The sequence below is a fragment of the Bactrocera oleae genome, chromosome 4 (assembly GCF_042242935.1).
Source record: "Bactrocera oleae isolate idBacOlea1 chromosome 4, idBacOlea1, whole genome shotgun sequence".
In the NCBI taxonomy this organism is placed as follows: Eukaryota; Metazoa; Arthropoda; class Insecta; order Diptera; family Tephritidae; genus Bactrocera; species Bactrocera oleae.
Window position 1 is genome coordinate 36799510 of NC_091538.1, and position 14477 is coordinate 36813986.

General features: G+C 35.4%; 1 protein-coding gene across 20 annotated transcripts in view; it reads left to right on the forward strand.

Annotated features, from left to right (window-relative positions):
• The first annotated feature begins 628 nt into the window (after positions 1-628).
• The window catches only part of Zasp52 (Z band alternatively spliced PDZ-motif protein 52), a 76050-nt gene continuing 62201 nt past the window's right edge, over positions 629-14477 (forward strand). For 9 of the 20 annotated variants that reach the window (XM_036371994.2, XM_070108150.1, XM_036371969.2 and 6 more), the window contains exons 1-2: positions 2729-2896; positions 3147-3354. The gene's annotated coding sequence lies outside the window, so the exon portion shown is untranslated. Of the gene's footprint in view, positions 765-2727; positions 2897-3146; positions 3355-6399; positions 6462-14477 lie in introns of those variants that run through there. The other 11 variants (XM_036372096.2, XM_036372041.2, XM_036372049.2 and 8 more) reach the window with 6 other exon arrangements.

A 14477-nucleotide genomic window follows, 5' to 3' on the forward strand; every position in this document is an offset into this window, starting at 1 on the left:
TTTTTTTGAGCAACATTTGTCATCTGTTGCTTTTTAAACGCAATAATGTATATTTTCTGCTTTGTAGTCAAAACACTCGTTTTCACTTTAAATTGACTTATTTGACCAGTTACTCGAAACATAATATTCAATTCAATTATTGTAAATTTTTCCACTCTAACCCCAACAAATATTGAGAAATGAAAATACTTGAAATTTGATAATGGTGTTTTCGAAAAACCCCAGTAAATCACTAAAATGCAAAAACGTTTTCAATTTAATTTTTTATTATCAGGAGTGTACTTACATACTTATGTATCTCACAATCTACAGACTTTGTGGAATCATATCTTTTCCAATTCCAATCAAATTTGGGATATACTTAAGTCGAAAACTTTAATATTTTTATAGGCCTTCTGAAGATTGAGCGTGGGGTTTGTTTGCAGATATTTATAATAAATATCTGTACATGTTATATATTTACATTATCTTGAAGTCAATATTTGTGGTTGAGAAGGAGTTGAAAAAATAATATGTTATAATGAACAAATGTTCATGTGTGTGTGTCGTATTGCTCTCTTCAGTAACTTTAGTAACTTAAACCGTTTAAGTTGATTGGAATGAACTACGCGATCATTTCGGCTATTCACCATTCGCTTCCTAAGTGCTGTCGAGAGAAGTTTGTGTTCGCGCTTATTCGGTTATACAGTTGTATTGCATTTGATTATTCTCAGGTAGATTTGTTTATTTTTACCAGAAGTGCGCTCTTTCTTTTGCCTTGAGATGTAAGTGTGAACGTTTTTAGATTTCATAGTGTGAAAGAAGCATAACGAAACAGATATGTTAGCAGTTTTTATTATGTTTTTTATAATACCAATGATCCACAAAAGTCGCCAGAAAGCAATTAACGCGAATAAAGTCAAACAAACGAGAAAATAAACAAACTTTCTCGCTGTGTAAATAATATCGTTCCTTCGCTCACAAAATGAACCAGTGCCGCTGACTTCGTTTTGCAGTTTTACTTTTCATATTTCCTACTTTTCGGTGGCAAAAAGAGATGAAGTGAAATTGTTAAAAATCAGTTCAAAATGAACTTTGTTCAAATTTAGAAAATCCAATTAAACCACTGTGCCTATTACTACATACATACTTATGTATGTTGTAAAATCCCCACCTAAAAGGACTTACCTTTAGTGAGTTTATGTAAAAAAAGTGAATAAATACTAATATAAATTATAGTGCGTGCATAATAACCAATCAAATTTTATATATAAATAAATACAAACATAATGCTGTATTACAACAGCATTGATGGATCCACATCGCTGTATAATCACTGCCAAAAATGCATACTTATTTTGCGTTTATACGTTGACCTCAAAATAACAGGAGTGAACACAAAAGATGGGAAAAATCAAATAAAAATATTTAGCACATAATAATTCACTGACGGTGCATTTACATATGTACGTTGTTTTTACATAATCCACACAAGCCTAAACAAACGTCTTAACCACTTCCTTAACCATTTTGGGCTTATAAAGTCAAAGAAAAGCACAAAAGTCATTACGTTAAGTATAAGGAAATTTCACCAATTATGTTAATTTTTGACTCAAGTTATACATACATATGTATGTATGTATGTATGTAGGTATAATCTATATCTAGTTTTGGCTATAACGATCAACTCCTGAAGTAAACTATTACATACTTTAGTCTAAGCGGTATTTTATCTAGCGTGAGATAATTGAGAAACTTCAACTCAATATGCTATCAAAGCTAAATAAAACAATACATAAAGTTAGATCTTCGTTTATTCTGTTATCACGACAGTTAGTCCTTAGCTTCACTTTAGGTGCTTTTCTATGCCTGTTATTATTTGCCTTAATGATTTGATGCTAGTCAGTACAAACATGACAATCGATTGGAGTTTTGGCAAATATGGGAAGATATAATTAAATTTTAACAGAGTTTGTGTTGACTTTTGCCCCCCAATTTAAAAATCCCTGCTCTTAAATGTATGGATATGTATGCATATTTGTGTGTTGTTGTGGTAAGTACATGCATAGGTACATAAGTATGTGCGTATAAATGTCCGTAAAGAAAAGCGAATAATATGTAAGTATATATGTATGTATGTATATGAATTCTACTGATCAATTGATGCAGTATAGCATCAAATGTAAACTGAAAACAAATGACAGCCAGAATATTACATTCTTTATAAACGTATGTACATAAGTAAATATTGTACATAGATATGTACCATATGTATGTATGTTATGTATGTATATGAAGACGTTTAGGAAATATGTGGATATAAATATGTTGTAATTTGCCACGTTAACTGCTTCGAAAGAGATACACTGTTAGGGACAAGCAAGAACTTTTCGCGGTTCCGCTGAATTTTCGCGACTCTCTTTTGCATTGGATTTTATGGTCTCCCACATGCTCAAACCGGTCGCTTTCAGGGCATGCACCAAATGTACAATATAATATTCAAGAATATTCGATAATAAATAAGTATACATAAGTATATACATACATACATATACATAAATATGCATAAGATATATATTCACGTTTACATATTTAAAACGAATCATTACTATAGCGCAAAGAACGCTTATTGGTTCTGAGGTACAAATAAATTCAAAAATGAGCAAAAGCAACAGGGAGAACGGTGAAAAATGCAACGATAACCGCGAGAAACGCACAATAGATTTTTGAGACTTTTCACAGTGGTTTTCATAAATTCCTTTAGTTGAGAGAAAATCGTCGCCTAGACAACATCGCCCTCTATGTTCGAAAGAACCGAAATAATTATTTTGATCAAGTCGAATTGACTGAATACAGATAACAATAAAACTATTTGGGACTAAACGGAAATATAGAGCTAAAGGATACAATCGAAAAAGTGTGTAAACGAAAATTATTAGTATATTATACTTTTTTGAGAACAAATCCCATTTGCATAAAAGTTCACAATTACCTTCCAAATTTATCTTTATAAATTTAAGTGTACAAATTGAATATCAAATTAGGGCATGTGATTTGTGGAAATAAGTATTGTCTTAAAAAAATATTAAATCAAGCAAAGCAAATGATTGTATATGATATAATACAAGTACAACGAAAGTAAGAATAATATTTAACGGATTTTTCAGCCGAATATTCAGCGAAGAGTGTGCCAAAAATTTGCAACAAAGCAATATCTTTAAAATTAGATTAATAGAGGCAGCGCGGTATTGTTTAACAAATTGTCCTAGTATCTGTGGCACATTTGAGTATAGAATCTCTGAATCTTCAAATTCTGATAAATTAAAAATATATACAGCCGCAATAGAACAGTGGATATATCGAAAACTTTTCAAGGTGAGCTTATTTTTAGAAATTCGAAATAGCTGCGCAGAAGATTTGTTTTCGAACTGTGGCTGCTATTCATATTTCATTTTGAAGATTATTTGACAGAGGCAACTTTTTAAACATATAAATATATGTACATATGTATGTATGTAAGTGCATGTATGTAGATATTAGATAACATGTAATATATACTATATGTATCTACTTATATACATTTATTCCTAGTATATACATATGTACATATGTATATCTTACAGAAATTCTCACGTATATTTTACAAGCAAATAACTCGTATTTAGCATTATAGACATCATAGATTGTAATATTGGTCACACTGCAGCAGAAAATTTTGGGTGTGTTGTGAATATTTACAACAGATTTATAGTAATATTTTAATATCGAAACATTATAGAGTGACGAATCGATCAAACGCTGTTCAAATACAGTGAAGTTTTGCGATAACAAGCCCTTATGTCTGAGACACGTCAAACGTGCTTTAGAAAGATTATAATACAGTTCAAATCTTAAACTATTAATACAATAAACAAATACCTTGTGTTTATCAAATTTTGTACTGTAATTTTTGTGGTTATACCTGTAGAGAGCTGTAGAGGGCAGCGCTCAAAGAGATCTGACAAATTGAAGATAACTAATAACAACTCGACTATGACTTGTAACGGTACAGCTGAGTACAGTAGAGCATTTAATGACGTACCTAGTAATAGGACCGTAAAATATCTCAATTTTTGAAACAAAAAGTGAAGGGATCTTTGTTTATTTAATTAATGATTTAATAGGGTTTAAATAGGTTAGGTTAGGAGGTCGATCCCAGAAAGGATCCCACTTGGACAGCTTAAGACGCCGGTCCGTTGTGATACCTATAAAACTCCTATAATCTGGATCAAAAGACCCTTACAAGTCGACGAGCTTTGTGCTTACTACAAACTTGTTAAGACGGCCAATTTCCATTTCGGATAAGTATTCAGGTCCGCCAAAAGTGTGATTGCCGAGATATTTCAATCGCAGCCTAGCGAAAGCCGGACATTGGAGGAGAAAGTGCCGGGATGATTCCACCTCGCCCTCCTCCATGCAACTTTGGCAACTAGCATCGGGTAGTACACCAAGCCGTACCGCATAAGTGCCCATTGGACAGTGTCCAGTGAGAACTCCTACCATAGCGGCGAGATGCACTTTGCTCAGGGCGAGAAGTTTCCCCGACCTCCTGCGATCCACTCTTGGCCAGGAGGCTTGGTCGTCGACCAGCGTCTGCTGAGTGCACGCGAGGTCCATTGATCTAAAGCTAGAGCGCAAGACGCTAACGGAGATCCAACCCGATCCCATTCCGATGTGAGCGGGGCAAAGGTGCCCCCCCTGGCTAGCTCATCGGCTTTGCAGTTTCCAGCGATTCCGCTGTGACCAGGCACCCAAAACAGCCTGATGTTGAAATAGCCAAACGCTATCTCTAAAGAGGACAGATACTCCTTGACTAGCTTTGATTGCACGGTACGCGCGCTCAAAGCTAGTATTGCCGCGCTACTAACGGAGTGGATGCTCACTTCTACAAACGAGGCTGCACTACGCAGCAGTACTTCTACCGCCACCTTGATAGCAGCCACTTCCGCCTGAAAAACACTACAGTGATCCGGTAGCCTGAAACTAAGACTGACGGAGAGCTCCTTGCAGAAAGCCCTCCATGTACTTAACAGAGGTTCCGCTGCTAGTGCTGGCGATTCCGCCGCGCACTTCTGCCCTGCCTAAGCTGTCAGTCGGCAGATTCCTGCCCACTCCCCCTCGTTACCGCCCCTAGTGATGGTAAGCCGGGCACCCCCGGAATTTTTCTTCTCACCCTTAGGCGGAGGCGGTTTCGTCCCCATAGGTTAGGATGCCTCCCCAGGGAACTTTCCACTTTTGAAGAGGTCGGTTTCGACCCGCTTCCTCCCTCGTCCTTGGTTATAAAGTTGTTAGCATTCATTGTAATTGGGTCCCCACTCAGAGCCGCTATCCGTCTCCTGGAAAGGTAGTCGCCTTTAAATGGTCCCAAGGTTGTTTCGGCTACGAGGCCAAGACGAGGGTTGAGTTCTAGAAGAGGCCGTGAAGGCCGCAGGTCATTTAGCGTTATCCAGGATGCACCGCGTGGAAGCGAACCTGCTCTACATCCCTTGGTTTAAATAAGAATTACGAATATAATATAATATAATATATTTCTCGGAATTTAATTATATACACATATGCAAACTAGTATCCCTCCCCTATGGGGTACATGGGTATGTTCGTGTACAATTTTTTTCCCCCATATTTTTCTTATGATGCAATATCAATGTGTGTCGTGCCAGTTTGACGGTTAGTTGGTACAAATCAGCAAAAATACTTTAGAATTTTTATTGATGTGCAAGCAAAACGAAAAACAAAGAAAATTTTTCAGACATACAAATATACTCCCATTTGTTCAAGAACAAATGTACATATGTATATTCATACATATGTGCATGTGAGCACATACTTATAAATATTGTATTTATCATATATACTCACATACATATAAATATATATGTACCTACGTACATATGCATTTACGAAGAAAGATTAGGCTAAAGAACGGCGATAGCTTTTAAAGCTGGCTACTATGTTTACATTATATACATATACATATACACACCTATGTATGTAAACGTATATGTACATAAGTAACAAACTGTGTCTATGATTACGAGGCTTTTCTTATGGGACTACACTGTCGAATAAAAGTGAACGCTACAACCATTGGTTTTTTTTGAACCAGTGCAATATCTTTAAGTTATCAAAAGTTATGTCCGTAGTGGCAATGTAGAAATCAGTAGTTCTCTTTTGTTTTCATTTGACCAATGTTGCCATTGCTCAATTTGTATACATGATTTTGTAAAACTCAAACGGAAAGCTCAAAACTAAAATCCAACTATTAAAGATAGTTTACCTATTTATAAACATATGTATTCGACTGTGATTTTGAGTTTTTTTAAGAATATTTAAAATATATATATATTTATATAAGTTTATTTCTTAATTACTACAAAATAGCGATATTGACAACTATGCGTTCCAAGAGTTTGCTTTCTCACTCACGCACGGTATAAGCGGTGGTAAGTGTTCATTAACATTTGGTTCTCATAAGATATGTCGTATCAGCTGATTCGGTCTACGGTTTTACGTCGGTGACTGTTTGCAGCATGCATGTATATGTTATATGTATGCCTGTATACGGTTATCAGCCTGCATATGTTAACATTTACATACATACATATGTATGCATGCATATACTAATATGTTTAAGATAGAGATAATTAAAAATTTGAAACAAGTAAGGAAGGGCTAAGTTCGGATGTAACCGAACATTTTATACTCTCGCAAAGTCAAATAGTATACTCGTTTGAGATTTCTTTGTGGATTGACTGATATTTTCGGTAGAAGGTCAACTATAGGCACTGGGGTCCACATATTTAGTACTTAGGGGCTTAAACAGTTTTGGTTCGATTTAGACAATTTTTGGCCACAAGGTGGCATACTTTAATTGCATTATTCACGCAAAGTTTTATCCCGATACAGTTATTGTTGCCTGATTTACATAGTGGAAAGTGAAAGAATCAGATGGTGTTATATGGGAAGTAGGCGTGGTTGTAATCCGATTTCGCCCATTTTCGCACTATAATATGGAAATATAAGAAGAATGTTATGTAGCGAATTTGGTTGAAATCGGTGAAGCAGATCCCAAGATATGGGTATTCACCTAAAAGTGGGCTGTGCCACGCTCACTGTCTAACTTTGCACGCGGTTCCTATAAAGTCATCTCATACCATCCCAGAGATAAAATTTAATGTCTCTGGCGTGTTTAGTGCTTGATTTATCGCGCTTTTAGTAGTTTTTAACAGTACCGTGATATCGGGAGTGGGCGGAGTTGCCACCCGATTTCAACTATTTTCAGACCGTCAATAGAAGTGCTAAAAAAATTTTCTTCCAGTGAATTTTGTTATTATAGCATTAGCGGTTTAGGAGATATGCACATTAAACCTATTAGAGGCGGGACCACGCCCACTTTAAAAAAAAAATACCAAATAGCAGTGTTGTATCTTATTGCGGAGCTTAGTTATGGCAATTTATTTGTTTTTGATTAATGGCGTTTTGATGGCGTGGCAGTGGTCCGATTACGCCCATCTGCAACACCAACTGTCTCACGGTACCAAGAAACATGTCTACCAAGTTTCATAGAGATATCTCAATTTTTACTCAAGTTACAGCTTGCACGGACGGACAGATGGACGGACGGACAGACGGACAGACGGACAGACAGTCACCCGGATTTCAACTCGTCTCTTCATCCTGATCATTTATATATATAGAACCCTATATCTAACTCGATTAGTTTTAGGTGATACAAACAACCGTTAGGTGAACAAAACTATTATACTCTGTAGCAACAGGTTGCGAGAGTATAACTAGAGAGTTGTAAAAATTGTAAACCTTCTCATTTTTATACTCTCGCAACATGTTGCTACAGAGTATAATAGTTTTATTCACCTAACGGTTGTTTGTATCACCTAAAACTAATCGAGTTAGATATAGGGTTATGTATATATAAATGATCAGGATGAAGAGACGAGTTGAAATCCGGGTGACTGTCTGTCCGTCCGTCCGTCTGTCCGTCCGTGCAAGCTGTAACTTGAGTAAAAATTGAGATATCTGCATGAAACTTGGCACACATGTTTCTTGGTACAGTAAGACGGTTGGTATTGCAGATGGGCGTAATCGGACCACTGCCACGCCCACAAAACGCCACTGATCAAAAACAAATAAATTGTCATAAATAAGCTCCGCAATAAGATACAAGACTGTTATTTGGTACACGAGATCACATTAGGGAGGGGCATCTGCAGTTAAAAAATTTTTTTAAGTAGGCGTGGTCCCGCCCCTAATAGGTTTAATGTGCATATCTCCTAAACTACTAAAGCTATAATAACAAAATTCACTGGGAGCAAATGTTTTTAGCACCTCTACCTACGGTGTGGGTGAAATCGGGTGACAACCCGCCCACTCCCCATGTAAAGGTACTGTTAAAAACTACTAAAAGCGCGATAAATCAAGCACTAAACACGCCAGAGACATTAAATTTTATCTCAGGGATGGTATGAGATGACTTTAGAGGAACCGCATTCAAAATTAGACAGTGGGCGTGATACCGCCCACTTTTAGGTGAAAACCCATATCTTGGGATCTGCTTCACCGATTTCAACCAAATTCGCTACATACCATTCTTCTTATATTTCTATATTATAGTATGAAAATGAGCGAAATCCGATTACAACCACGCCTATTTCGAATATAATACCATTTTTAATCCCATCTGATTCTTTCATTTTCCACTATGCAAATCAAGCAACAATGGTTGTATCGCGGTAAAACTTTGCGTGAATAATACGTTTAAAGTATGCCACCTTGTGACCAAAAATTCTCTAAATCGAACCAAAACTGTTCAAGCCCCTAGGTAATGAATATGTGGACCCCAGTACCTATAGTTGACTTTTTACCGTAAATATCGGCCATTGTGTAAGATATATAATTGAAATTCATATAATAGAATAAATAAATGAAACTATAGATAATAGTATGTCTTTGTTTCAAAAATGGGTTGAATCCGATCAATAGTTCTTGTAGCCCTCATATATCTAATATAAATATTTTTGAACTTCCCCGTGACTTTATACCGCATATGTTAGTTATCTCAATGAAAATGAGAGAGCATGCTTTACTCATAACAAGATCAAATCGGATGAAAATTTTCCTTAGCCCCCATGTAACTAATATCAGGATTTTCGAACATTCGTGTGACTTTACTCCATTTGATTGGTGATGGTATGTGAGGTACCTTAATGAAACAGTGGGAGCATTTTATTAGTCTGTGGCAGGTTAGTAGTATGTGGTATTGGAAAAAATTAATAAAATCGGGTTAATACTACCCTCAAATTCCATATACTACTTATAATGATTTTCGTTATTCTAACCAGTTTTATGCCGAATATGTCGGTCAGTGGGTATTAATATTTTTTTTATATATAAAAATTGCTTCAAAATATGTTCTCGAGTATAGCTGAGCAATGTCAAAATTAATATATTTCTCTATCCCCAATATATATATGATTTTCGTCTTTCCACCTGACTTTACACCGTTCCGGTTGATCAACGTGATATTTTAACGAAATTAAGTGGAAAAGATTTCTTAAAAATAATGTGGTTTGACGATGAATTAGAATGAAATTAGTATATACTAAGTCTAAACATCACACCTTCATATAATGAATTCCGATTCTCTGGTTGACGTTTGCCACCTAAGCTTATAATATAAAATTGAGCCACTTTGGTTGAGTTAATATCACATTCATACTTATGTATATCTCACTTCAAGCAATAAAACTGAGACTAAGAGTATGGCCTTTAATATAAGTCAAGAAGATATCAAATTTGATTGTAATTTAATCACGATATCATTTAATAATGGATGTTTAATTCAACATTTTTTAATATACGGTTTGGAGGAATTTTCTGGTCCTTGATTTTCCCAGCTCACATGTATTACTTATGGTATAATTTTTTTCGTCAATTTGATAATTTAATTAAATTAAATGGACAGCTTTTCGTAAAAATCATGTATATTGCTGCATATGAATGAAATTAGTCTAGACTTTGTTTAAACCTTATAACTCTAATATACTGATTTCCGCTCCTCTGGTACAACAGCAACCTCGTATACCCCACATATTAAGTCTAACCCATTTGGTTCAGTTTATATCACATATACCATGTTTGAGTTAAATAGCTTCTTTTTATAAAAGTTAACATTTCGGATAGTATTGACACAAAATAAATCTATGATCAAAAACATAAGTTAATAAGATCCCAAATAATAATCGAGTAATGAATGTTGAATTCTTTCGCAACATTTTTATACTTTCGCAACATGTTGCAACAGAGTATAGTTTTGTTCACCAAAGAGTTGTTTGCATCACCTAAAGTGATAGATATATACATATATTTCTTCTAATATTTGGTGATAATCAGTGGTTAGGTATATTTTCTCAGCCATCATCTTGAACTTATTATAAAATATACCAGACAACAATGCTCAAAAAGTTTCTTAGAGTGCTGGACTTTGTATAGGGCAAAAAAATTTTTCTAGAAAAAATTGCGTGAAATAAATATTAGTAATGTAGTATCAAAAGGGCTAAAGACCCTTTTTATGTGGTTATAGATAAACTGCGATACCATCAGTTTACATGCTACTATCTATTATTTCAGTTTTGCGACACATTTTAATATGAAGGTCATGAGGTGAGCTGTAAACTCAAGAAAATTACATTTTTACCTAGCGCCGTTGGCAGCTTATGAAAGGTTTAGATATTAAGACAGAAAGAAGAAAATCTACATACCTGTTCTACATATGTGTATACCATACTTAATTATATGTAAGTTATTGTTAATTAAGCCTTCATGAGAGACAGTTCAAAATAGGTACCATAGATCCCTGCTTTAAAAAGCGTTTAACAAAAGTAATTTACGGAGGTATTTTTCGAGAACTTAATTTCAATACAATGAAATAAACTACTAATTTCTAAAATATAAATATAACTAAATATTATGTATTATTATGTTAGTGAATAGCTAAGTAATATATAGGTATACAAAAAGTCTCACGTTGCAAATACTGTTCAACATAGAACAAGGCGGCAAGATCCGCAAATTCGCTCTGAAGAGCATATAAGAGATACTCGAGGTCATAGGTCTCGGCGTGAAGACCCCGAGGTTCGATCTGTTGAGCAAGTTGCAAATACTGAATACAGAAATTTTGAATCAGAGACGTCTTAGACAAGGTCAAGTTCGCCTTCGTAGAGATAACCCACTCAATAGACAAATTGAAAACCAAAGGCAGTCCCAAGGAATCCGATTAACGAGAGAAACACCAAGTTCACAAATTAAATTTCGAAACTATTGCGCAAGGTCACCCGAATGCTGCATCCGCCTTCTTTTTAATGCAAAAATTTCCTTCAGAAGATGGAAATTACAATTTTTGTGCTACATGCAAAAATGCGATTGTTAAAAAGAACGTTCCAAAAATATGTTTAGCTAACGGTCTAGACTTTCCTGAAATACCGGATTGTTTGAAAGATTTAACCCCAATTGGAGAACGTCTCATAATGCCTAGATTGCCTTTTATGACAATCCGTCCGTTAGGCTATCAAGGTCAGAGTTTGCTCAAAGGTGCTGTTGTTAATATACCAATTTCTGTTAACAATATTGTGACATCTCTACCAAGGTCCTTTGATGAGGCTCATGTTATACAAATTCACTTAAGAAGGCGTTTGAAATACAATCATGATTACATGATCGATACCATACGTCCCGCAAAGATTATGGAAGCTTTGCAGTTCTTAGTAAATACCCCTCTCTATCGTGAGCACAATATACATATTAATGAAAACTGGATTTCAGAATTTAATAACCAAGAAGAAGTTCCGTTTGTTGTATCTGCAAAGGATTCCCGATTGATTCAATCTTTTCATGCGGCACAAACTTCTCATGATAATCCCTCAGGTAATAATACTCCCACGGGTCTTTACCTTCAGAACTAAATCCAGGCGGTCAAGAAACTCTTTTGGACAATATTCCTGTAGAAAACTTAGACTATAACCAAACTTGTTCAAAACTTTGTTCAAAACTTGATTCAACACGATGATGGTTACAAGGTTTTGAAAGGTGTTATGTCTTTACCTGCGCACTGGGAAGCTGAGAAGAAAAAGGCAATCGCTATGATTCGCCAATTTGGGCTTCCAACCTTCTTTATCACTTTATCGGCTGCAGAATCTCAGTGGGTTGAGCTTTTGGTCATCCTCTCTAAAACTGTTGATTCTAAAGATATTTCGGAAGAGGAAGCCAACAGTTTAACAACCCAAGATAGATATTGCTTAATTCGGTCAGACGCGGTTACTTGTGCTAGATATTTTGACTACCGCTATCGACAAATTCTTAAGCTTTTTAAAGATAACGCCGGCATTTTTGGAGAGTATTTTGTTACAAATTTCTACTGGAGAGTGGAGTTTCAACAGAGAGGTTCCCCGCATGTACATGTCATGTATTGGCTTAATAATGCTCCCAGGATCAACCTTCAAGATCCTCAGACATTCCCTGATGTCATTAGTTTTATTGACAATTATATTTCTACAGATGGTTCGGTTAGCCACTTAGGAAATTATTTGGGTTATCAAAAGCATAACCACAGTCGGTCTTGTACTAGGGTAATAAGAGGACAACAGTTTTGTCGTTTTGGTATACCATATCCACCAATATCTTCAACGCAAATACTGTTACCTCTTACAGAAACAAGTCAAAATTCAGAAAGACACAAGAAAAACTTTTTCAAAATTCAAAACGTTTTAAATTCAAATATGACTACAGAAGACATTTCTAATTTAAACGATTTTGAACACTTCTTGAATAAATATGTCTTTTGATGACTATTTGTTAGCCCTTAGGTCAAGTTTAACAAAACCCAAAATTTTTCTAAAAAGAAAATTACAGGATCGATTTTTAAACGCTTATAATCCTCTGATTTTGGAACTCCATAGAGCAAATATGGATATCCAATATTTACTGGACTTGCTGTTCATTTATAATTAATTATATTAACAAGTCTAACAGGGGAATTTCTAGGCTCTTAAATAAAGCTATATCAGAGGTAAATGCTAGAAATTATACTATTAAGCAAAAACTTAAACATATAGGTCACAAATTTATATCAGGCACAGATATATCTGCACAAGAAGCAGTATATTGCTGCATTGGGCTCCATCTTTCGGAAGCAAGTAATGCAGAAATATTTATAAATACCTCTCGACCTGAGGAACGTGTTCGAATGGTAAAACCTAGAGCGGAACTTCAGAACCTCTTAAAGACGGTAGCGGTTTTGTGAAAAAACGTACCAAACCTTGTATTATTTGGTATAGAAGGTTTAACCCAGATTTGGCCAGAGTTGAGTATTTCCGCGAAATGTTAATGCTTTACTATCCTTGGCGGAATGAACAGCAAGATCTCATTGAAAACGATAATGAGCAGACTTGCATAACACATCGTATTATAATTGAGGAAAATCAAAGAAAATATGATGGTTTTGAGCAAAGAGAACTTGAAAATGTTCTAGAAAGTCTTTATAATGAAATAGACTTGGACGAAGGTGCTCAAAATGAACTACCTATCGTGGAAAATGAGTTCAGACTGTTGGCACTTCCAGAATTAAATCCAAATATAAATTTGCTGGACTTGCATGGCGAAGATTCAACAGATAATGGCACTGAATCTGATTGCAATATTAGGCTTATTAAATTACCCCCTTTAATTCCAGTTGAGGGATTATTTTCTTTAGTTCAAAGTCTAAATACTAAGCAAAGAACCTATTTGACACATTTGATGCACCACCTAAAAGCAAATCTCCCATTTTATGAGTTTATTGGCGGCGGTGCTGGTGTAGGAAAGAGTCGTTTGATATTTGCAATATATCAAGCTCTTAACCATCGTTACAATTCTACACCTTGATCCAATCCAAGTTCCTTAAAAGTTCTTCTTTGCGCACCTACGGGTAAAGCAGCATTCGGAATAGGTGGAATGACCCTTCATTCAATATTCTCTTTACCTGTTAATCAGTTGAATAGAGAGTTGAGGCCACTCAGCAATGACACAGTAAATTCATTGTATTTCAGACTTATCGATTTAAAATTAATCATAATTGATGAAATATCGATATGTTCAGCTCTGTTGATGCGAGATTAAAACAAATTTTCAAAACAGACAGCCCCTTCGGTGGTATACCGATCATAGTGTTTGGTGATTTGAAGCAACTCTCACCTGTTGGAGATAGGTGGATATTCTCTCCTAATCCCAATGATGCATACAGCACTTTAGTTGGTTCCCCTTTGTGGGAGTTATTTAAACACTTTGAATTAACAGAGATAATGAGACAACGGGAGGATCAGGCCTTTGCAATTGCATTAAATCATATGGCATCTGGTACTATGACAAATGAGGACATATCACTCATTGAAACACGAGTAGTTAATTTC